This window comes from Myotis myotis, unplaced genomic scaffold, assembly GCF_014108235.1.
Source record: "Myotis myotis isolate mMyoMyo1 unplaced genomic scaffold, mMyoMyo1.p scaffold_m19_p_4, whole genome shotgun sequence".
NCBI lineage: Eukaryota > Metazoa > Chordata > Mammalia > Chiroptera > Vespertilionidae > Myotis > Myotis myotis.
Genome location: NW_023416346.1, coordinates 107,218,444 through 107,244,891, shown reverse-complemented (window position 1 = coordinate 107,244,891; position 26,448 = coordinate 107,218,444). Strand labels below are relative to the sequence as shown.

Sequence of the window (26,448 nt, the reverse complement as noted above, 5' to 3'; positions counted from 1 at the left end):
TGTCAAATGCCTTTTCTGCATCAATTGATATGATTATGTGATTTTTGTCTCTCAGTTTGTTTATGTGAAGTATTATGTTTATGGATTTGCAGATATTGTAATAGCCTTGCATACCTGGAATGAACCCCACTTGGTCATGGTGTATGATCTTTCTAATGTAATGCTGGATCTTATTTGCTAGAATTTTGTTGAGGATTTCAGCATCTATGTTCATCAAGGATATTGCCCTGTAATTCCTTTTTTTGTGGTGTCTTTATCTGAGTTTGGGATTAGGGTAATGCTGGCTTCGTAGAAAGAGCTTGGAAGTGTGCCTTCCCCTTCAATTTTTTGGAATAGTCTGAAAAGGATAGGTTTTAGTTCTCTGAATGTTTGGTAAAACTCCCCTATAAAGCCGTCCAGACCAGGGCTCTTGGCTGCTGGAAGATTTTTGATTACTGCTTCAATTTCTTTCTTTCTTTCTTTCTTTCTTTCTTTCTTTCTTTCTTTCTTTCTTTCTTTCTTTCTTTTTTTCTTTAAGGGTATTACATATGTGTCCATTCCCCCCCCCCCGCCCCCGCCCTAGACAGTCCCCTAGCCTCCCCTATCCCCCAGCGTCTTATGTCCATTGGTTATGCTTATATGCATGCATACAAGTCCTTTGGTTGATCTCTTTCCCCCCTACCTCCTGCCCCCCAACCCTCCCCGGCCTTCCCGCTGCAGTTTGACAATCTGTTTGAGGCAGCTCTGCCTCTGTATCTATTACTGTTCAAAAGTTTATAATGGTCTCTATTATCCATGAATGAGTGAGGTCATGTGGTATTTTTCCTTCATTGATTGGCTTATTTCACTTAGCATAATGCTCTCCAGTTCCATCCATGCTGTTGCAAATGGTAAGAATTCCTTCTTTTTTACAGCAGCCTAGTATTCCATCATGTAGATGTACCACAGTTTTCTAATCCATTCATCTACAGATGGGCACTTAGGCTGTTTCCAGATCTTAGCTATGGTGAATTGTGCTGCTATAAACATAGAGGTGCATATATCCTTTCTGATTGGTGTTTCTGGTTTCTTGGGATATATTCCTAGAAGTGGGATCACAGGGTCAAATGGGAGTTCCACTGCTTCAATTTCATCAGTAGTTATCAGCCTATACAGGTGTTTTTATTCTTTCTGATTGAGTTTTGGAAATTTGTATTTTTATAGGAATATGTATTTTTGTCTAGGTTGTCCAGTTTATTAGAGTAGAGTTGTTCATAATATATTTTTACAATCCTTTGTATGTTTGTGTGGTTGGTTGTTACTTCACCTCTTTCCAAAATGGAAGACTTTTATATGAAGAAGGATGGGTCAAGGAAGCTATTAGGAAAAGAAAGAATTATTTTTAGACCAGGAACCTTATGAGGGAAAAGGAATGGTAGGAGTTTTTCTCATGCAGATCCTGCCTCTTCCATTCAATGAGGCATGGAGAGTTCCCAAGTGACAGATTACCTCACTGATGTCGAACAGAAAATTCCACACCAGTTGATATGTTTCTGGGAGAGGTTAGAACAGCAGTTTGGTCAGGTATTAAATTTAGGTTTGGTATCATGGGCTTTAGCACAAGTGATGCCATTTTGGGCCTTTGGTTTTTTCTTTAACACTAATAAGGTCATATATGTTAGAAAAGTTTAAATATTATTATATTCAAGGAGAAAAATACCTAAAGTCCCTTTCAGCCCTGCAGTATTAGTGTTTGTGATAGATGTTTATAAATCCATAAGTAGTGAATGTCATGAAGGTTGCTGTTACTTGTGCCATTTACTCCACATAAAAAATTATCTTTACACACAAAAATTATATACACAAAACATCCCTCCTACTCTCAAAATATTTCTTCATAATCATATTATTAAAGTAGGTAGTTATTGCATAGACTTAGTGTTTCAAACAGGAAAGAGAGGGAGAAAGAAAATTGTATCAAAGAAAATAAAGTAAAGAAAAATAATATTTGTTATTTATTTTTTGCACATCAGAAAAATGGCACCGCTGGTCTGTGCCCCACTGCTTTTCAATACTAGGCTTGATCACGATGGACAAGAAACTTGGTCACATTGTTATTGGACTGGACCAGTAGTTGTCAGCCAAAAGACAACTCCAAGATGATATTATGAGAAGGAACTTTATTGTGAGCCAGCAAGCAAAGACACACTCAAGGTAACTTCCCAAAGCTGCATGTCCCTGAACAAAGGATAGGATTCATCTTTATTCAGGGAAGTCATGTATAAACATCAAGGTAAACTTCGTCCTGAGAGGAGTTTTTAGTATTATAATGAAGGTATAATGAGAAAAGTTCATGAGGATATCACTAGAGGGTTCTCTAAGCTTTGGATGGCCTCAGCTGGTTTCAGTCTTATCAAACCTCTGGTTCTATAAAACATCCTGGGCTTGTTCCTGAAAAAGAGCTCTGGCAACTATCAATGTTAGGGATGGTACAGGTATAAAAGAAAGTTTAACTAATGAAGTCTCTGCCTTTCTGTTAAACATTTAGCAATTTATAGAATATGGCTACATAAACCTTATAAAATCTAGGGTGGCCTAAGTGGGTTTAATTTAATAAAATTATGAACTGTACATAAAAGTTAGTCTATGCTAGGCTACCTGTTAGGTTAGATTACAACATTGTTGTTACACCTTGAAATATGAATGAATTTGGTAGGATAACCAGAAACTGGGTTTCCTATTTTGAGCAAGATTTTAGGAGAACAATAGGACCATGCAGTGATGTCTCCAAAGAGCAGCAACTGACCAAGAAGAGTTGTCCTTTTGAGCAGGTCCTGGCATTGAAGATAGCCATGTGCGTAATATACAGGGGTGGGCAGAAGTAGGTTTGCAGTTGTGAGTATGCAAAACAGTTTATTCTTGTATTATTATTTATTAATTATTGTATTATTTATTTGTATTACTACTGTAAACCTACTTTTGCCAACCCTGTATTTGAGCTTTACAGACCTCTTTTGTGGTGCTTCCTCCTCTTTCATCAAAAGGTTTGGGATTGCCTTATTTTCTTGATATTGCTTAGCACAATTTTCTTCAGTGCCTTGGAAATGCAATTGGCATGGATTTATACTCTCAATATTGGGTGTGTTCCAAATTCTATTACTGCTTTGCTATGACCATCAGGGGATTAACCTAATTATAATATTTTAAAAATAACTTGGTTCCTCTCACTGACACCAGAGAAAATTTCCCAATGGCAGCTTAATTGAGTAAAATAAATAAGTCCCTTCTTTACCTTTAAAATAAGAAACCTCAAATTAAAAATGAGAGAAAATGATTTTATATCTAAAGTTCTTCTGGACTGGTCTTTAATTAAGACCACAATTACATGTGAACATTGAAGTATTCATTTTATTCATACCCCATATTATCATTCTGCTTTTTCTTCTGCATTCAAAGAATTTATTAGACATGAGAGCTTTGAATATAATCATGCAAACATAAGCATGAAAACATAATTACCAAAATGATATTAAAAAAACAATTCAGCAGGTGTATGACCTCTTTGATAAAAAGTAACAATAGTAACTAATAAAGCTACCAGTTGGATACGAGAAATTCACTGCTTTCTGCAAATCTAAGAAGAAAAGGGCATTTTTAATTATTTAATACATTGATGTTCAGGAAAAACAGATTAAAATCATCTCATTTTATGAGAATTTAATTCACTCTATATGTTGTCATTCTCTACTACATTTCCCATGAGGCCTGTTTAACTATAGATCTGTGTGAAAAATAGCAGCTTTCTCCCTTCCATTAGCATTTCTTCCTGCCACAACCATCTCATATACCCCATGCCTTGGCTAGTGACATCAGACTCATTTCATTTCAAGGCCATGGTTTTCCTGATGAAAGGCAGGGCAGAGATATAAACAAAATGAATTCACCTTCTGACAAGATGCTTGTGGCAGAGACGTGTACGTAGGTTTGGAAGTGTCCTGTTCAAAATTTTAACAAATGAGTTCAGTGAATTTATAGAAAAGATGTATATCTGTTAATTGTATGGATGACGCAGAAATGGAAGAGTCAGCTAATATAATAGATGATAGAGTCATGTGTCCAAAAAATCCTGACAATTTGGAAATATGAGCTAAAATTAGCAAGATGGTGCATTTATATCTTGAGGGATACATATAAAGTTCTTCACTCAGGATAAAAACAATCACTTGCCTATATAATCAAGTTGGGGAAAACTTAATAATTGGTAGATTATGTTAAAGCAAGCACAACAATAATGACAACTGTAGCACAAAAGAAACCTGAAGTTTTAGTTGACTTCAAGTTCAATATGGGTCCCTAATTTTAAGTCCACTGCCATGAAACTCAACTTTAGAAGCTGTGATGAAGCTAATATAATAAAGGTATCTTTGGGGGATGAAATACATTCTATAATGATCCAGTAAAAAGTTCTTGCATTTTTTTAAATGTATGACCTCCTGGATTGCACATACTTTATTTGTGTCTGGGGAAACCAGCAGGACTGTATACAAAAATATAAGAAACTAGAGGCCTGATGCACGAAATTCATGCAAGAGTAGGCCTTCCTACCCTCGGCTGCTGGCACTGGCTTCCCTCTGGCACCTGGGACCCGGGCATCCCTAGCAGCCCCAGCTTCATCCAGAAGGTTGTCTGGAAGGATGTCCAGTCTAATTAGCATATTACTCTTTTATTATTATAGACTAGAGGCCAGGTGCATGAAAATTCATGCACTGGAGTGGGGGGACCCTCAGCTTGGCCTGCCCCTTTTCACAGTCTGGGAGCCTTCAGAGGTGGGAGGTGACCCAGTGATCAGGGGAAGGAGATGCCCCATCACACCTCTGCTGCTGACACTGCCGGCAGTGCAAATCTTGGCCGGCCCTGGTTACCTGAGCCTTGGGCGGCCCTGAGCAGCTGGGCAGCTGCCATCCAAGGCTTGCCTGTGCCTTGGGCCGGCCTTATGTGGCTGGGGGGCTGAAGGGACTGGGAGATTCCAGAGGCAGGTGTGCAGAGCAGCTGGGCCTGCCTAGGGGTGGGCCTGGCCTTGCTGTGTGCCTGCCGCCCTGGAGGGGCTGAGGGGTCTAGGCGCTGCCATCTTGTTGCTGTGGACACACCGCCATCTTTGAGGGTGGGGCAGTCAATTAGCATATTCCCTCCTTATTGGCTGTGGGCGTGGCCATCTTTGCAACAGCATGAGGGTCAATTAGCATATTACCTCTTTATTAGATAGGATTAGCATCAGAAATTCTGATTATATCAAATGCCTCACTTTGTTCATCTAATATTGGAACTAATAATAGCCAGCTTCCAGGGTTTGTATAGGGATCAGTTTAATAGAGTGGAAATAATTGCATTAAAATCCAATATACTATCCAATAATAATTTTAAATTATGTCTTTCTATAGGTTTATGCTTAGTAGACACATGCAAGTATTTTAGTACACATAGGAAAACAGGATTTTTACACTCTCATATACTGTTGGAGGAATATAAATGGCCATAGGCAACTTGTACATATCCTTAAAATTTTTCAATGCATGATTTTGATCAAGAAATTTCATTTCATTTGGTTTTACCTATAGAAATATTCAAGACATATGCATAAAGATATATGTATAATCATTTAATCATTTTTTTCTAACATTTTTTTTGTAGTGGTAAAACATTGGGAAATATCTAAAGATTCATTCATTGGGAAATGTCTCCGAACTTTTAATAAATCATGGTATAGTAATACTATGGAATACTATGTAGTTTCTTTACTTTTTTAAATACATTTTTATTGATTTAAGAGAGGAAGAGAGAAGGGGAGAGAGAGAGAGAGAGAGAGAGAGAGAGAGAGAGAGAGAGAGAGAGAGAGAAACTATCAATGATGAGAGAGAATCAATGATTGTCTGCCTCCTGCACACTCCCCACTGGAGATCGAGCTCACAACCTGGGCATGTGCCCTCAATCGGAATTGAACCCGGGACCCTTCAGTCTGCAGGCTGATGCTCTATTCACTGAGCCAAACTGGCTAGGGCTATGTAGTTTCTAAAAAGAAAGAGGTATACTGAAAAATAATGATGCCCATGAAGAAAACCTGTTACAAAATATTGATCCAGTGTATGCAAAAATCAACTTTTATGAGTATGAAGAGTGTACATATTTTATATGTATGTGTGTATATACAACGTGGGGCAAAAGTAGATTTACAGTTGTTTGTATGGAAAATAATACAATAATTTATAAATAATAATACAAGAATAAACTGTTTTACATACTCACAACTATAAACCTACTTTTGCTCCACCCTGTCTGTATATGGTAGTCATGTACCCATGGAGCATGGAGCTTTCACATTTTGCAATCTTATATCAGCTTTTGTTTGGGGCTATCTTCCAAGGGTGTTTTTATGGCTAACAGCTTTGGGAGATAGAAATAGTTTCTTCCTTTGGGATAGGAGGCAGAGGACTGATGGTTTTTGTTGTCCAGAATAAAAAAGATAATGTCTCCCTCAGAGTCTGGGATGATTCACTAGCAGCCCCCCTTTAAAAAATATCTTTTTCTGGAGTCAGGGTTCCTTATGAATTCAAATGTTACCTTTTGTTACCTCTGTATATATGTGTGTGAGAAGGTAGTAGTGACCAATTATTCCACCTGAGGTAATAGAGGGAGTAAATCCTGAAATTCCAGCCATTTCATGAATAACGATTGCATTGGCATTAACTGTTTACACTCAGAGGGCAGAGCTAGAAGAAATCATTGAGAGGAAGTTACAAAAAAGAGATAGATATAATTTAGGTTATTAAAAGGAGACATTTTCAAATGTTAAATGAAATAGGTAATTTTCCTATTAGTAAATCACTATTGCTCACCTTATCTCAGGGTTTGTGTTCCTCATTAGTGTTTCTTCAATAAAGTGTTATGATCTTCATCTGGTGGGTCAATGGTTGATTGTGTTTAGAGTTTATTTGACCCTTCTCAAATGAACTTGATTCTTCCATTCCCCATGTCCTCACTCTTCACTCAAATGGTTTGGTTTCATCTGAGAAGCTCTATAACTTTTTTCTACATTCATGTGTCTTTTCTTGGTCATAGAAGTGGGGTCAACAGGCCAGGATTGAACATGAAAATTTGGTGCAGACTTTTGTATAGTTGAAATAGTAAACAAAACTTTTGCTGAGTATTTCTCTTATGGATCAAAGGATCACAGAGCCTTCCAGGTAGTCTAGATCAGTGGTCGGCAAACTGCGGCTCACGAGCCACATGCGGCTCTTTGGCCCCTTGAGTGTGGCTCTTCCACAAAATACCACATGTGGGCGCACATGTACAGTGCAATTGAAACTTCATGGCCCATGTGCAGAAGTCGATATTTTGTGGAAGAGCCACACTCAAGGGGCCACAGAGCCGCATGTGGCTCGCGAGCAGCAGTTTGCCGACCACTGGTCTAGATCATCTAGTAGTAGTGCTCTACTTTGAAGTTCAGGGCCAAAGCCCCATCCTAAATAATAAAGAGCTAATATGCAAATGGTTGTCATGCCTTCATGCCGTCATGCCCTCACACCATCATGCTGTAATGGCTCAGACACTCAACACTGGGGAGAGAGGAATGAGGGCCAGCCAGGCACAAATGAGCTTGTGAGAAAGGAATGGGGACCAGCCAGGCTGTGGCCCAGGAGAGGGACAATTTGAATGCCCCATGGTCCCTGTAGTCCCGGGCATCTGCAGCTGTGGCCCAGGTGAAGCTGCCTGCCCACAGTCCACTGTGGCTGCGGCTGGCCCGAGTGAAGCCGGTTTGGATCCTGGGTGCCTGCAGCTGGCCAGAGGGAGGGAACCCTGGGTCTAGGGTGCCTTTGACCTGCCAGAGGAGGGAATCCTGGGTCCCGGGTGTGGGGTGAGGCAGAGGTGGTTAGGGGTGATCAGGCCAGCAGGGGAGCAGTTAGGGGTGATAAGGCAGGCAGAGGTGATTAGGGGCAATCAGGCAGGCAGAAGTTGTTAGGGGCAATCAGGCAGGCAGAGGTGGTTAGGGGCGATCAGACAGGCAGGCAGAGGGGTTAGGGGTGATCAGGCAGGCAGGCAGGCAGGCAGGTGAACGGTTAGGAGCCAGAGGTCCCAGATTGTGAGAGGCAGTCAGACATCCCCAAGGGGTCCCGGATTGGAGAGGGTGCAGGCCGGGTTGAGGGACCCCCTCACCATGCATGAATTTTGTCCACTGGGCCTTTAGTTTAATAATAAAGGATTTCTTTATTTCTGTGCCTTTTAGGTACCTTCCTTGGTAAGGTGATAGGGAAAATCTTGCTGAGCTAGGTAGGATTGAAGTAATCCTGGGTCCCTGGCCCAGCACTGTAATACCATTTCTAATAAGATGCAAGTCATTTCTGTTTCCCAATAAGTATTGACAGGAATATTGATGAGGATTATCTTCTATTGGTCCATAGAGGCTAGAGTGGGGGCCTTGTATGAAGTTTCTACAGAGTATCCTACCTATATAAGAATTACTTTTTGTATTATCTTAACATAACACAGATATTAGTAAAATTAAGATTGTGAAATGAAGGAAGGAATAAAATTTAAATGCTTATCTGTAAACACATATATTTTAGAATGTATTTTGTTATCTCAATGTTTACAAACCAAATTACCAGTGAATCCTATGTGTCAAGGAAGTCAGAGAAAATAATTATCAGACAAATTTAAAGTATGTTTCAACATCATGTTGCCAAAAGAATAACTACCTAGTGTTCACAGCAGCAAACAATACATTAATTTGTTTCCTTCCTGTGATTTTTCCATTATTCCCTTTTCCCAGGTAAAAAGCAGTCATAATGCCTGCATGTTTCTTAGAGTAATTTTATTGGAGTTTTCTAACCTTTACCATTGGTATCTTTATCTTCCTCTTGGCATGTTTCCATTTTTTAGAGACATCATCATGCTATCAAAATCTCCAGACAGGGAAGATGGGGGCTGACTTGTCCTTCTCTAGCAATGCTAACAGAATCTTAATACATTTTTTGTTAACCTTTTGGAAATGCCAAGCAATGATTTACAAGTCCCCACCCCATAGGGCATTTGTAAAGGAGTCACCCAGATGGTTTGAAACACTCTTGAACAGTGCAATTCAAGATGCAGGGCTATGGATCTCAGGAATGTCTTACAGGCTTTGTGCACTTAGGAAAAGGTGTGAAACATACATAAAAATGGGGATAAAGGAAAAAAAATAATGGAACCCAAACTTGAAGCCTGTACCTTAGAATATTCAAGAGTAAAGCTGTGCAAAAGAAACTTATCCTATATTTTTGGACTGTGATGTTTAATTGGAATTGAATAAATAGTATATCAAATAGGTATATTAAAGAAAAATAGGATCATAGATACACACACTATATGCACACATACATTTCACATACTAAATATAATTTATGCAAAGATTCTCCTTTGGGGTGATTTTCAAAACACAGCATATTTTATAGAAAGGAACAGCTAACTTTTTCTAAAAAGGGACAGATAGCATATATTTTAAGTTTTGCAGGCTATTTCTAGTCTCTGCCTCAACTCTTCATCTCTATTAGTGTAGCTGGAAAGGAGCCATAAACAATATGTAAATGAATGCATGTGGCTGGGTTCCAATAACTATTTATTAACACTGACATTTGAATATCACAATTTTCATGTCACTAGATATTATTATTCTTTTAATTTTGTTCAACTGTTTAACCATTTAAAAGCCATTTTTAGATTGGTGACTACAAAAGTAAGTGGTGAGTTGGATTTGGACCACAAGTTATAGTTTGCTGATCCCTGCTTTAGAGGTTCAAGTTCTGTGAGATAAAATGAAATTTTATGACATCTAAAATTTGACAGTATTTTAGATTTGAGAAAACCTCTTAATGCTTAGTATAATTCACTTATCTTAAAGAATGCAGCTATTTTAAAATGCTAAAATAATCTCAAGTTAGCTCTGTATCTTATACATTTCTTCTGTAATTTGTTATACAGCATGTTTCTCATCCTTTGCAAATTACCAGCAATTCTGTTTTTTTTAAACTATTTTGTACCAGAGAGACATCACCTCCATTTGAAACTTAATAAATATTGAAAAGAACTACAACAAACAATAATCAAAGCTAAAGCTAGATTACTAAGTAAAGCTAAAAACAAATTCACACTGTGTTCTTACCATATACATGTCAGCACACCTGACTTTCCATTTGTGTAAGTATTCTATTTAATTACCGACTGTCAGCCTAGTTCTCTTCACCATAACTATCTCAATGCTGGAGTTTTAAAGTACAAACAAACATTGGGAGAATCTTAAGGTTTGCATATTAAATTAATGTGAATATTAATCTAGTTCCCCAAATACAAAATAGAAAAGGCTCGAAAGAAATTGGTGGCTAGAAAAGAAATCAAGAAAATATGCAATTTATAAATTGTCATACTGTATTAATTTAAGGCACGTGTTCACTCTTCCTGTGTTTTTTTCTTTCTTTTTTTCCTGAGTGGCACTTGTATTAATTAGCTGTTGCTGCATAATAAATTGTCACATTTATATACAGCTTAAAACAACATACATGGGTCAGAAGTGTTAGCGCACCAGCTTTTCTGGGTTCTCTGCTCCTAGTCTCATGTAATTAAAGTGCCGGCTGGCCTGTGTTCTCATCTGGAACTCAGCATTCTCTTCCAAACGCACATGGTTGTTGGCAGAATTCAATTCCTTGTGGTTCCTTGAGATTGTAGGACTGAAGTTTCTACTTTCTTGCAGGCTTTCTTTGGAGTTCCTAGAGGCCCCAACAGTGCTTTGCTAAATGGTTCTCTCAAAACATAACAGCTTACTTCTTTAAGGCCAGCAGGAGACTTTCTCTTGCTCCAGTGTGCTAAGAGGGAGTCTTATGTAGTGCAACGCAATTAAGGGAGTGACTATCACATCACCTCTACTATATTCTCTTGGCTAGGAGCAAACCCCAGGTTCCAGTTGACCTTAAGAGGACAGGATTACATAGAGACATAACTCATTTAAGGTTACCTTAGAGCATGTCCACTACAGTAATACTAATACTGATCTAAAATACATTATCTGTGTGAACCAAATATAAGTCAATTAGAATAATATTGGGGTATGCTCTTAGAGAGTGCCTATACATTGTTTCTATAATCCAATCCTATCTAATAAAAGAGAAACATGGTAATTAGCCATACATCCGCTACCCTTCCCATTGGCTAATCAGGGCGATATGCAAATTAACTGCCAGCCAATCTGGCGGCCGGCAGCCAGGCAGCTTGAAGCTAACATGAGGCTTGCTTGCTTCAGTGAAGGAGGAAACCAACGTTCCCCGCCTACCTTGCTGGCCTCTGAGCTTGCAGTTTGAAACATTGTTACAAATATAAAAGCTAAATAAAACCCCAGAAACCTGCTTTCAGCCAGCCAGGATCTCAGAGCTGGAGTTGATACAGTGTTTCGATTATAGAACCAAAAAAAAACCTGGACACCTGCTTTAAGCAGCAGAGGCCTCAGAGCTGGAGCCAGAGTTAAAGCTGGCCCAGAATTTAAAAAAAGGAAAGAAAAAAAGTAGCAGTTGGGAGCTTCAGTCACACGCCAGCCTGAAAATAGCCCTCAGCCCCTCACCCAGACTGGCCAGGCACCCCAGTGGGGACCCCCACCCTGATCCAGGACACCCTTCAGGGCAAACCAGCCAGCCCCCACCCGTGCACCAGGCCTCTATCCTATATAGTAAAAGGGTAATGTGCCTCCCAGCACCGGGATCAGCATGACAGGGGGCAGTGCCCAAACCCCCTGATCGCCCAGCGGCTCTGTGTGTGACAGGGGGTAGGGCCACATCCTCCCTATTCACCCTGCTCTGTTGGTGACAGGGGAAGGTGCCCCAACCCCCTGATCAGCCTTGCTCTGTGCCTGATAGGGGGGAGCTCCCCAACCCCCTGATTGCCCTTCGGCTCTGTGTGTGACAGGGTGCGGCGCCGAAACCCTCTCCCCCACGGGCCCTGCTCTGTGTGTGACGGGGTAGAGCCATAACCTCCCCATCGGCCCTGCCCTGAGTGTGACAGTGGCGTCACCCCAACCCCCTTATCGGCCCTGCTCCGTGGGTGATAGAGGGTGGCGCCCCAACCCCCTGATCCGCCCTGCTCTGTGTGTGACAGGGGGCGGTGCCCCAACTCCCCTATTGGCCCTACTCTGTGAATGACAAGGGGGAGCTCCACAACCCCCTGATCGGCCCTGCTCTGTGCATGACAGAGGGGAGCTCCCCAACCCCCTGATCCGCCCTGCTCTGTGTGTGACAGGGGCGGTGCTCCAACTCCCCTATCGGCCCTACTCTGTGAGTGACAGGGGGGAGCTCCTCAACCCCCTGATCGGCCCTGCTCTGTGCATTACAAGGGGGAGCTCCCCAACCCCCTGATGGTCCCTGCTCTGTGCCTGACAGGGTACGGAGCCCCAAACCCCCTGATTTACCCTGCTCTGTGGGTGACAGGGGGTGGCGCTGCAACCTCCCCATTGACCCTGCCTTGAGTGTGACAGGGGGCAGTGCCCCAACCTCCAATTGGCCCTACCCTGAGTGTGACTGAGGGTGGCATTGCAACCTCCTGATCCGCCCTGCTCTGAGCCCGACCAGGGGCTGCACCTAGGGATTGGGCCTGCCCTCTGCCACCCAGGAGCAGGCCTAAGCCAGCAGGTCGTTATCTCCCGAGGGGTCCCAGACTGGGAGAGGGCACAGGCCAGGCTGAGGGACCCCCCTCCCCCCACCGAGTGCAAATTTTTGTGCACAGGGCCTCTAGTCCTATATGATAAAAGGCTAATATGCAAATTGACTGGTTACTATGACGCAACATGCACTGACCGCCAAGGGGCAGAAAGCCAATGCAGGAGCTGCCCCATGGTGGTAAGTGTGCTCCCACAGGGTGAGCACCACTCAGTCAGAAGCCAGGCGCAGCCATCAGTTGGACATCTCCAAGGGCTCCCAGGCTGTGAGAGGGCACAGGCGGGGCTTAGGGACCCCCCCCCCCAAGTGCATGAATTTCGTGCATTGGGTCTTTAGTCTGTAAATATTCGTTAAGAGCTCTTCAATTAGAATGCAAAGCTATAGATCATGGTTTCTCAGACTGGGCATTACTAACATTACTGACATTTTGTTGGGAGGGTTTTTTGTTGTGAGGGTCTGTCCTATGTATTGTAGGATGTTGTGAAGTATGCCTGACTACATGACTCTACCCACTACATAACAGTAGCACTCCCTTCCTTAGTTATGACAACCAGACATTTTCAAATGTCCCCTGGGGAGGAAAATCATTCCTAGTTGAAAAGCAATGCTATTGATAATTCCAGTATTTACTTTTGTAAGAGTATTATGAGTCACTCTTAGAATCATTGAACCATAACACATGAATGCTTCAGTGATCCTTAGGGTGATTTCAGAGAAGAAACAGAGAGGTAAATGAATTGGGGATGTATTTTGAATATTTTTAAGGTGTAGAAGAGAAAAATCTAGGAAGAATATATTTCTGGCCTGGCTAACCTTATAAATGGAAGTATCATCCTATCTAATAAAAGAGAAACATGGTAATTGGCGTATGACCACTACCCTTCCCATAGGCTAATCAGGGCAATATGCAAATTAACTGTCAGCCAAGATGGCGGCCGGCATCCAGGCAGCTTAACACTAACATGAGACTTGCTTACTTCAGTGACAGAGGACTCCAACGTTCCCCGCCTGCCGCTGCAGGCCTCTGAGCTGCAAGGAACTATGTAACAAACATAGAAGCTAAACAAAACCCCAGAAACCTGCCGGGCTTCAGCAAGCAGGATAGCAACATTGTAAGCAAAGGCCAGAAACCTACTTTCAGCAGCGGAGGCCTAAGAGCTGGAGCCAAGCCTCAAAGCTAAAGCTGGCCCAGAATAAAAAAAAAAAAGAAAAAAAGGAGCGGTTGGGAGCTTCAGTCACCCACAGCCTGAAAACAGCCCTCAGCTCCTCACCCAGACTGGCCAGGCACCCGAGTGGGGACCCCCACCCTGCAGGGTGTGTGACCAGCTGCAAACAGCCATCATCCCCTCACCCAGGCTGGCCAAGCACCCCAGTGGGGACCGCCACCCTGATCCAGGACACCCTTCAGGGCAAACCAGCCGGCACCCACCCATGCACCAGGCCTCTACCCTATATAGTAAAAGGGTAATATGCCTCCCAGCACCGGGATCTGCGGAGCTGCGAGACCTCCTGGCACCGGGATCAGCATGACAGGGGGCAGCGCCCAAACCCCCTGATCGCCCTGCGGCTCTGTGTGTGACAGGGTGCAGCGCCCCAACCACCTTATCGGCCCTGCTCTGTGTATGACACGGTGCGGCGCCTCAACCCCCCCCCTCCCACGGGCCCTCCTCTGTGTGTGACGGGGTACAGCCATAACCTCTCCATCGGCCCTGCCTTGAGTGTGAGAGTGGCGGCACCCCAACCCCCTGATTGGCCCTGCTCTGTGGGTGATAGAGGGCAGCGTCCCAACCCCCTGATGGGCCCTGCTCTGTGCATGACAGGGGGCTGCGCCCTAACCCCCTGATTGGCCCTGCTCTGTGCATGACAGGGGGTGGCGCCTCAACCCTGTGATTGGCCCTGCTCTGTGCGTGACAGGGAGGAGCTAACCAACCCCCTGATTGACCCTGCTCTGTGCGTGACAGGGGGCAGCGCCCCAACCCCCTGATCCACCCTGCTCTGTGTGTGATAGAGGGCTGCGCCCCAACCCCCCAATCAGCCCTACCCTGAGCATTACTGAGGGTGGCATCACAACCTCCCGATCGCCTTGCTCTGTGCATGACAGGGGGCGGCACCCCAACTCCGCAATCGGCCCTGCTCTGAGCCTGACCAGGGGCTGCACCTAGGGATTGGGCCTGCCCTCTGCCACCTGGGAGCAGGCCTAAGCCAGCAGGTCATTATCTCCCGAGGGGTCCCAGACTGCGAGAGGGCACAGGCCAGGCTGAGGGCCCCCCCCCCCCGAGTGCACAAATTTTTGTGCACCAGGCCTCTAGTCCTATCTAATAAAAGAGAAACATGGTAATTGGCGTACGACTGCTACCCTTCCCATTGGCTAATCAGGGCAATATGCAAATTAACTGCCAACCAAGATGGCGGCCGGCAGCCAGGCAGCTTGAAACTAACATGAGGCTTGCTTGCTTCAGTGAGAGAGGACTCCAACATTCCCCGCCTGCCGCTGCAGGCCTCTGAGCTGCAACTCTAAGCAACTATGTTACAAATATAGAAGCTAAACAAAACCCCAGAAACCTGCTTTCGTCCGCCGGGCTTCAGCCAGCAGGATCGCAACATTGTAAGCAAAGGCCAGAAACCTACTTTCAGCAGCGGAGGCCTAAGAGCTGAAGCCAAGCCTCAAAGCTAAAGCTGGCCCAGAATAAAAAAAAAGAAAAAGAAAAAAGAAAACAAGGAGCAGTTGGGAGCTTCAGTCACCCCCAGCCTGAAAACAGCCCTCAGCCCCTCACCCAGACTGGCCAGGCACCCCAGTGGGGACCCCAAACCTGATCCAGGACACCCTTCAGGGCAAACCAGCCGGCACCCACCTGTGCACCAGGCCTGTACCCTATATAGTAAAAGGGTAATATGCCTCCTAGCACCAGGATCAGCAGAGCCGGGAGGCCTCCCGGCGCCCGGATCAGTGTGACAGGGGACAGCGCCCCAACCCCCTGATCGGCTCTGCTCTGTGTGTGACAGGGAGTGGCGCCACAACCTCCCCATTGATCCTGCCTTGAGTGTGACAGGGGACGATACCCCAACCCCCCCCCTACCCCCCCAAGGGCCCTGCTCTGTGTGTGACTGGGTAGAATCATAACCTCCCCATCGGCCCTGCCCTGAGTGTGACAGGCTGCGGCGCCCCAACTCCCCTATCGGCCCTACTCTGTCTGTGACAGGGGGGAGCACCCCAACCCCCTGATGGGCCCTGCTCTGTGCGTGACAGGGGGTGGTGCCGCAACCTCCCCATCAACCCTGCTTTGAGTGTGACAGGGGGCGGTGCCCCAACCCCCCAATTGGCCCTGCTCTGAGCCTGACCAGGGGCTGCACCTAGGGATTAGGCCTGCCCTCTGCCACCCGGGAGCAGGCCTAAGCCAGCAGGTCGTTACCTCTGGAGGGTTCCCAGACTGGGAGAGGGCACAGGCCGGGCTGAGGGACCCCCCTCCCCCCGGAGTGCACACATTTTTGTGCACCGGGCTTCTAGTTAACTATAAAATGGAATACAAGAAGAGGTGCAGGTCTTAGGGCTACACAAAAGGAAAGGAAAGAAGGAAGGAAAGAGAGAAGGAAAATGACATGCTGCATTTCAATGTTTTATGGAACATCAAAGTGGATGTATGCAACAGATTGTTGGACAGGTAAATCTGAATATTTGTGGTCAAATTAGAACCAAGGGTCATTGGTATTTAAACTGTAGTTAAAAGGAAGAAAAGGGTGGATGAAATAAGTCAGGCACAGCATGTAGAATGAACAGAACAATGATCTGGATAGAACCCTTGGGCTATAAAATATAAGGCAGGAGATAAGAAAAGAGAAGTCAATTATAAACTGCAAAAAGGCAGAGTCAGAGTTAGAATGAGCAGCAGGAGATAAAGAGAATGATACTGTGAAATTGATGTTGATGTTTTAACCAAGGAAATGTGATAATTGGTGCCAAATATAGAATAGCATCAAATTCCTACAAGATAGCTATTGGATTTGATAGTATGAAATCCAGTGTCTTGGATTTTTCCATGTGAAGTCTGGAGGTGTATCATTCAAAGTCTAAGTTTCCTTACTTAATAATTGCTCAGTCAGGCCAGTTCATACTGACCCCTTACGTAGACTTACTAAGGCCCCTGTATGCAATAATATCACAGTTTTGCATTCCATCACTTGTTTTATCAAATATCTTGGCTTTCAGTTCAAAGGGATCTCAAAAGAGATGTGTAACTCCTTTTGCTCAATTTTTGTCCTGAGTTTTACAGAGAGAGTACCAAAGTTTATGATTATTAACTTCTAAAAGAACTCCACTGACTTTCACTTTATTGTTCCTTATCCTTGGCCATATGTTCATGTACATATCTTTACGTATTTGCATTATGGTAGTCTATACAGGTGCTGCCAAGTGTTTTATTTTGGTCCTTATAAGCAAATAGTGTGTGTTTCTAGAAATGTATTATTTTGAATCTAAGTTTTTAAAATCCAGTAACTTAACGGATTAAATTATATATGCTCATTGTATTATCAGAGGGTCTAACATGAAATCAATGGTATCCTCCTTTATCACACTCCAATTCCACTCCTGCAACATAACTGTTGTTTGGAATCTCATGTTTTCTTCTCACCTTTTTAAAATTTATGTACATGCATAAAACAAATATACTGTCATATGGTTGGGGGTTAAAAAACAGATTTTATGAAATTAGTATGATGAAAATACATATTATTATGCACCTTTTAAAACAATTCAACTCTCTCAGGGACATCCCTTCAAATTAATATATCTGAATCTACCACATTCAATATAAGTGTGGTATTTAAGCATCAACATGAAGTTATCAATTTAGTCACTTATCCATTGATGCATATGCATGTAGTTTTCAATGTGTTATAAACAATGCTTTAATGATTAACATTTTATATGGGCATATTCAAGCAACAAGTGTTTTTTATATTTAAAATGTTGTTATACTGGGAATGCCTCTCCTATTCTCCCTGATCAAGATATTCTTTCTTCTTTCACTTTCTGGGACCACCACTACTTTTCAATTGGCTTCTGAGTAGATTTTATAATCCCTTAGATCAGTAATCTACCAATCATAGCAGGGTTTAAAAGTTATGTTTCAGGATTAGACATATTTTGGAATTATTTGTTGCTAATATTCTGTCATTTAACTTCTTCTCTGTGTTTTGGTATCCCTTGACTTGCCAGGTGTTTATAGTGCCACTAGCTTGTATCTAGGCAACCAGGATTTTTCAATCTCTAGCACCTAAAAGTGATATGTGCTCAGTGTCCCTAGTGTTAATGTCAAACCTGGTAATTGATAGTGTAACAAACAACTAAGACAAAATAAAATCAATCCCTTTCACTCATCTTAGCTACTATCAGTTATGTCATTCATTATGGAATACTTTGGGAGAATAGGAGTGCTTGGCTAATGTTCTATTGTTACAATCTTTTTCAACTACTTTTTATCTTTTTTTAAAAATATATTTTATTGATTTTTTACAGAGAGGAAGGGAGAGAGATAGAGAGCTAGAAACATCGATGAGAGAGAAACATCGATCAGCCGCCTCCTGCACATCTCCCACTGGGGATATGCCCGCAACCCAGGTCCATGCCCTTGACCGGAATCGAACCCGGGACTCTTCAGTCCGCAGGCCGACGCTCTATCCACTGAGCAAAACCGGCTTAGGCTACTTTTTATCTTTTAAAAATTATTTTTCTTATTCTTCATCAGATTTTAGGAATTTGGTGAGCCTAACTAAGATTATTTGTGATTAGAATGCCCGAGAAAGAAGGACCCAGGAAACTGAGAAAATTTCTTAAAAGAAATTCTACCGAGAACATACGTTCCCTGTGTCCCTCCTTGAATTTACTTTTACTATATTAAATTCCTTGATGTGGTAAATTATTCAAACCTAGAGAATCTATAGGACTTCTCAGTGAGACAAATACCCTTGATTCCCATTCATTCTATTTTATTCAACAAAATTGCTAAGAACAACTGGTTCCTAATATATATTTTTTCAATATTATCACTTTATTCAGGAGATAATCAATACAGGACCAACACTGAAAAATAGCTGTACATAAATTTATATAAATCGGCTATATTGTCCAGAAGAGATTCAGTTGTTGTAAACAAGGAGGGTGCCTAAATGACTGCAATGTTTTGAGCAAGTGTCCCCACATTCCCTTGAGTGAAGATGGTCCCAGGTAGAGGTGGTCCTTTTAGCAGGAAGAGGAAGCAGTGCCAATGCACAAGCCAAGAGCTGCTTGTGGACTGCTATGTGAAGGTACAAGACATAAATTTAACTTCTGAGAAACAGAAAGTTTCATGAGGCCCTTGAACAGCAGCTACTTGTGACTCAACTAACACAGCTCTTAGGTCCTAGCCAGGAGAGGGTGATGACTCCACTGCTAGGACTGGAGAAGGCAGACCTTCTGGAGCTCATGCCACCCTCAGAGGATTTTGTGTGGATGAGACCTCGGCTCCCACTGGAAGTGGAGGAGCAACTCAAGAAGAAATGTTTCACTCTGCTTTGCTATCATGTTCCTAATTCCAATTCAGAACATGAAACCCTGAAGGCAGCAAAGGCATGGAAACTGGCAGAGATCCTGGTGAGTGAGAAGCAGCAGTGCCAGGATGCCAAGAGCCAGCAGAAGGAGCAGGTGGTGCTGCTGGAGAAGAGTTCCACCTACTCCCAGGTGCTTCTCCGCTGCTTCGCCTTACTGCACAGATTGCTTCAGGAGCACCAGCTGAAGACTCAGTCTGAGCTAGACCACATCAATGCCCGGTACCTGGAGATCAAGTGTAGTGCCATGATCCTTAAGCTGAGGATGGAAGAGCTAAAGATTTTGTCTGACACACTGCTGAGAAAGTAGAAGTTCATCATCTCATTAGGGATCGTTTGAAAGGGGCCACACAGCTACAAGAACAGGACATGGAGAAGTCCCAACAGGTCCTAAACACCTATGAGGTCCTTGGGGAAGAGTTTGACAAGCTGGTAAAAGAGTACACCCAACTCAAGCAGACAACTGAGAACAGGCGTTGGGCACTCCAGGAGTTCAGCAAAGCCTACCGCTGAATGTTGGCAGGCCAGGAGGCACGGCTTGTGCATTGGTTCCTAATATATTTTAAACATTAGATTTTGTGTGGAACATAGGAAGAACTGAATTATATACTGTTTTTCTCTTCAATAATTGTGCTATGTAAAAAGATCAAGGGCTAAGACTTGGGCTATAGTCAGAGCTATTTAATAGCCACGGTCAAATAATTTAACGTCTTTTAGGCCTTGGTTTCTTTATATATAAATTGAAGAGGAGGGGAATAGATTCTCCAGAGAATTACCTAACTTCTAATTGTATACCCTTTAATTATATTGAGGATAGAATCTCATTAAACTTGGGCCAGTGGCATTCCCTTAACAACGAAAGTGTCTTAGTATGATTGCCATTGTAATGTGCAAATGTTCTCAAATTAAATCAATAAAGTGAAATCATTGCTGCTCTTTCATATGCACAGTTATATTGTGTGATGTTAAACAGCTGCTGTATTCTATCCTGGCTATAGCCCTTCAGTTCTTGTTGAAATGACTCCTGTGTGTATACTGAGAAATAAGGCTGATGCATGATTCAGCATGCCTATAAATGAAAGATTATATTACAGACAGAAAATAGCCCAACAATAGTTATTCTAATACACTTCAATGACATTAGAAAAGAAGAAATACATTAAGTGTAGAACATAGGTCCTCCCTTTAATTCTGAAACACAATAAAAATGCTATGTAGGTTTTAGTAGTTTTTTCTGTCCAGTGGTTAATGTATTGACACCTATGTTAAATGACATTATCCAAGATATACCTATATCTTTTTCAGAATATAAATTCTCTTTTATGCTGTGGTAAAGAAACTGACTCTACTATTACAGAGTGCAGAGGAATATTTTTTCGACCTAGCTCAATTGGAATTTTACTTCCTGATGCCTAACAAGGAACAACTGCACAAAATATATATGCCTTTTGGTATTTGCATATAAACTTAGCTGATTTGAAAATGAATTTTATTTAATATAAAATTGTAAGTGAAAAATGATCCTAAAGGCATTATTGTTGTGTAGTCTAGTCCCACTCTTCCAGTCATACGGTAAGGCCCCAGCCCCATGTTTTATCATATGGAGATAAGTTAGACATTTATCCTTAATGTTTTCTCCACCATTTTAAGACAACAAGCTTAAAACTGTCATTAAAGCTGCTAACAGTCTAAAACCCAACAATTTTAGGCTCCCTAGTAGGTTGAGTAATTCACTTCACCCCAGTGAATCTCATCATTTCAAACTTACAAAATTTATATGGTATAAGAAATCAATTAATTTTACAAGAGGCATGATATTTTTTTTTAAGAGAGGAAAAGAGAGGGAGAGAGAGATAGAAACATCAATGATGAGCAAGAATCATTGATTGGCTGCCTCTTGCATGCCCCATCCTAGGGATTGAGCTCACAGTTGCGCATGTGGCCTGACCAGGAATTGAACTGTGACCTTCTGCTTCATAAGTTGATGTTCAACCACTGAACTATGCTGGCTGGGCAAGAGGTCATGATATTAATAAATTATTTAATAAATTAAGCCTGTTCATCACAGATTAGAACATCACATATTAGATGGCAACAACTATGAAAAATATGAATCCTACACTATATAATTTCAAAATTTATATGATGAAAGCAGAAAAGATAGTACTAAGGCTAATTTGTAGAAAATTTTATGAGACTAGTCAGTTTTAGAATAAGGTAGTGAATGATGGAGAAGGAGAGAGAGGGGTAAAAATAAATTATCTCAAAATATAGCCCCCAGCAGGCCCTAAATCTGGCTGTTAGCTTGATTGTTTCATTAGAATCATTGTTTTGAATGTCTACATTAAAATCATTCCATTTTAAATGTACACATTCACAACACTTAATGAGAAAATAGTGTTTCCTTGAGAATTGGTAGAATATATCTACCTTCTAGAGATATAAATTCATGTATGTTATGTTTATTTCTCTTTTGCAATTAATATTCATGAATATAGAAACTATTTCTTATTTTCCATGGAAAGCAACATATTTAACTTTTGTTCTTATTGTGAGAAGGATAAATAATGTTTTAATGTCAACTTAGAAAGTGGAATTTACACATGTATCCTATTATCACAAGGAACATTCTTGTATAATAATCGATTAAAGTAATGCACTTGGCCAATAGAAGTTATACTCTTAGGAGATACATAAAATTAACCTGATACATTAAAGTAGTGCTCATGTATCTAATCCTAAACAATATATCGTAAAATACATAGGCATGCAATAATTTAGTACTTTAAAACTAGAGTTGGCTTCACTGTTTTATTTTTATAGTGAAATAAATCTGTTATTACTATAACCCAAAGAAATGACACATTGATACACCCTTAGTGAAGTAAAATCAATCCTACAGGTCACTGCTTGACTTTGTGGGTTAAAATTGCTTTCAAAAACTTATTATTAGCACTGTTGCACTGGAGGCTTCTAACTCCATTACCACAGAGGTGAGATTTCCCTTTTTATAATGGCTTACTACCTTTCAAAATGCAAAGTTTTAAGTACAGGTCACTTTGAATAGACTTGATTTTACTAAATTAAAAGAGATTGAACTCATTGCCAGTAACTTATCTAAAAGGCAAACTTTCAGAATTTACAAGTTATGGAAAAATGCTGAAAGAATAGATAAGCAAATGATTCACTGGCACATTTAAGGATGAAATGCTTTTGAAATAGGTTGCTATGTTTATGGTTGGCTCATATTACCTTCTTTACCACCTTCTTAATTTAGAGCTCCCTCAAGATTGAGAATAGAAGAAGGAATCCACTTCTGTCATTTTATTTTACTGCCAAATCCATACTGCAATTTCTTTTGTGTATGCTGTTTTCCAAATATTTTGAGATTAGAAAGCTGTTTGTTTTTAATCAATTTTAAGTGTTTCTGCCCATGAGAAATGAACTAGATTATGTGTGTGCATACCTGGTGCATTTCCAAGGGAAACAATAGCAAAAATAGCTTACCAATCAACAGGTTTAAAATCTAATAGACATGTTTTCCATGTAAACATACCTTGGGGTTGAGCAAAGCATGTTTACTTACCTCTATTTCTTCATTTCTTTTCATTTCCATATGAAAAAATGAGTTTTGCTTTGATCTGTTTTTTATATTTGTGTGCATTGAATCAAGAAACTACACAATAGAATTTATGCATTTTGGACTGATAGAATACTGTTATCAACTCAAAAACAATGCTTATATATTGTCATAACTATCTATCAACAGAATATATATATATATATATATATATATATATGTATAGAATAACATACAGAATATATGTAATATATGTATATGTAATATACATATACATATGTATATGTAATATATGTAATAACAGAATATATGTATATATATATATATACATACTGAGTGGCCAGATTATTATGACCACCTGATGTTTGTAGACAAATTAGCTATAATTTCGCGCTGAAGTTGCTAGAGGGCCAGGCCATTATAAACGTCTGAATAGCACAACATACCTAAGTATCATTGCTGATCAAGTTCATCCTGTCATGTTGATGGCATATCCCAATGGAGATGGCTTCTTCCAACAAGACAATGTGCCATGCCACGGTGCTCATTTTGTGCAGGAGTGGTTTCAAGAACATGAGGGAGACTTTACCTTCCTTAGGTGGTCCCCACAATCATCAGATCTAAATCCAATTGAGCATTTGTGGGACGAAGTTAAAAGAGCCATCAGGCAGCTGGTTCCACAACCATCAAATCTCACATAACTGGACAGTGTTATTCATCAGGCATGGTGTCAGATTCCTCGCATCACCTTTCAACATCTCGTGGAGTCAATGCCAAAAAGAATCGCCTCAGTATTGAAGGCAAAAGTTGGCCCAATGAAGTACTGATGAGGTGGTCATAATAATCTGGCCACTCAGTATATATATATATATATATATATATATATATATATATATATATATATATATATTATTCTTGAAGTGGCATCTTTTAATATGGATAGGTTTGTTTTGCACCTAAAATAATTTCATCACTTCCTATCATTCTTTAACTAAATATGTTTCTTTGAATAGGAGAATTGAAGAAATTATTTTGTTTAATGGGACATCTTGTTTCATTAAAGAAACTAATTTCTGCTCCTCAGAAATCGTCAACTGAACCTTAGGGAGTAGTACATACAAAATTTAAAAAGAAAGAAGGATGTGTCTGCCTGATATTTAATTTTCTTATTTTAATTGTATTTTCCAATTTAAGAAATTTACATTAAGCTATATCTGTACAGAATAAAGTTGAAAAATTAGTTGAAATTATTTAATGGATTTGAGTTTAAATAGAAATTTAAGAAAAAAGTTAAATCTCAATGTTTCCTCTTGGAAAGAGATTATAGCTTAGACCAAATTATGGTCCCCACACAGAAATCTAGGTAGTTGAAGAACTGAGATAAGGTGATGGGGAGCAGAGTTTGCCACCCCAAAATATGCCTTTTGGGGATATCAATTATTTTCAGCTGGTTATTTTTTAAGAAACAAAAGACTCAATAAGAGTCCTTTACCTCCACCATACTTGCCTAAAGGAATTCAGATAGAAAAACCTGCTTAAAGGAAGCGAGCATAATATAAATTAAGTCTGACAGACAGGGAGGCATCTAGCAAATTCTGTTTGTTAGACTCTCCTCTGGGTCTCCTTGTATCTGGGTGGTCCAACAAGAATTTGTTTAACACATGTTTTCTCTTTCTCATCTATGAATAGCCTACTTTCCCTTTGAAGTCCCAGACCCCTGCCTCCTTCTCCTTAGTCTAGTATGGCATACAAGCTTCAACTGCCAAATAGAATATACTACATAATAAGAGGCGAAGAGAGGTAAAAATCACATACTGTAGTCATATCAACTGATGCAGAAAAATAATTTGACAAAATCCAACACCATTTCTTTTTTTTTTTGAAATAACTCATTAAAATTTTTATTTATTTACTTATATTTTTAATTAAATCTTTATTGTTCAGATTATTACATTTGTTCCTCTTTTTTCCCCCCATAACTCCCCTCCTCCCAGTTCCCGCCCCACCCTCCGCCCTCACTCCCCACCCACTGTCCTCATCCATAGGTGCACAATTATTGTCCAGTCTCTTCCCGCATCTCCCACACCCCTTTCCCCCCCAAGAATAGTCAGTCCATTCCCTTTCTATGTCCCTGATTCTATTATGATCACCAGATTATTTGTTCACTTGATTCTTAGATTCACTTGTTGATAGATGCATGTTTGTTGTTCATAATTTGTATCTTTACCTTTTTCTTCTTCTTCCTCTTCTTAAAGGATACCTTTCAGCATTTCATATAATACTGGTTTGGTGGTGATGAACTCCTTTAGCTTTTCCTTATCTGTGAAGCTCTTTATCTGACCTTCAGTTCTGAATGATAGCTTTGCTGGATAAAGTAATCTTGGTTGTAGGTTCTTGCTATTCATCACTTTGAATATTTCTTGCCATTCCCTTCTGGCCTGCAAAGTTTCTGTTGAGAAATCAGCTGACAGTCGTATGGGTATTCCCTTGTAGGTAACTGAGTTTCTTTCTCTTGCTGCTTTTAGGATTTTCTCTTTGTCTTTTGCTCTTGGCATTTTAATGATGATGTGCCTTGGTGTGGTACTCTTTGGGTTCCTTTTGTTTGGGGTTCTCTGTGCTTCTTGGACCTGTAAGTCTATTTCTTTCACCAGGTGGGGGAAGTTTTCTGTCATTATTTCTTCAAAGAGGTTTTCAATATCTTGCTCTCTCTCATCTTCTGGCACCCCCTATAATTCTGATGTTGGTACATTTGAAGCTGTCCCAGAGGCTCCTTACACTATCTTCGTATTTTCGGATTATTTTTTCATTTTGCTTTTCCAGTTGGGTGTTTTTTGCTTCTTCGCATTTCGAATCTTTGACTTGATTCTTGCGCTCCTCTGGTCTGCTGTTGGGATTCTGTATAATATTCTTTATTTCAGTCAGTGTATGCTTAATTTCTAGTTGGTTCTTTATCACAACATCGAGGGTCTCATTAGATTTCTTGAGGATCTCACTACATTTATCGGTGGTCTCCCCAGTCTTTTCGAGGGCCTTGCTAAGTTTATCGGCAGCTTCTAGACAGTTCTTGAGAGACCTTAAAAGTGTGGTTTTGAGCTCTATATCTTCCATTTCTGACATTTGCGTCCTGTTTCTTTGTCTCTGCATTTTTTTATCTTTTCTTGGTGCACCCCCTACTGGTCTTTGTGCACAGTCTTGTTGTAGTTAAGCCTTGATTGTTACCAGGGGCGATTTGACCTCCAGGCTAACTGGCTATGAGAGTCAGCTGTGTCTGCAGTGGGAGAGCTTCTGTGCTGGATCTCTAGGGCGGTGCTAATCTAGCGTTTGCCTGAGGCTATCCGGCAAATGGCTGTACGCAGGGCTTGGGTGGGGCGGATCCCCGGGGATCTACAGGGCGGGACGGAGGGAGCAGTTATGGCTGCTCTCAGTTCCGTCCCTAGGGGCTCTGCCTCACAGAGTCCCAGCAACCCTGCAAACCTCGGAGAGAAAGCTGCCTTCGAGTTCCGACCGAAGCCAGGCAGTCCCGCTTCTCCCGTTTGAGTCTGGGTCCTAGAGACTCGCCTGGATCTGGAGCTCAGAGTCTGAAACTCCCTCCCGGTTGAAAAC

General features: G+C 41.3%; 1 pseudogene; it reads left to right on the top strand.

The window, feature by feature from the left end:
• The first annotated feature begins 18,896 nt into the window (after positions 1-18,896).
• On the top strand, positions 18,897-19,808 carry LOC118653565 (annotated as a pseudogene).
• Positions 19,809-26,448: the final 6,640 nt, after the last annotated feature.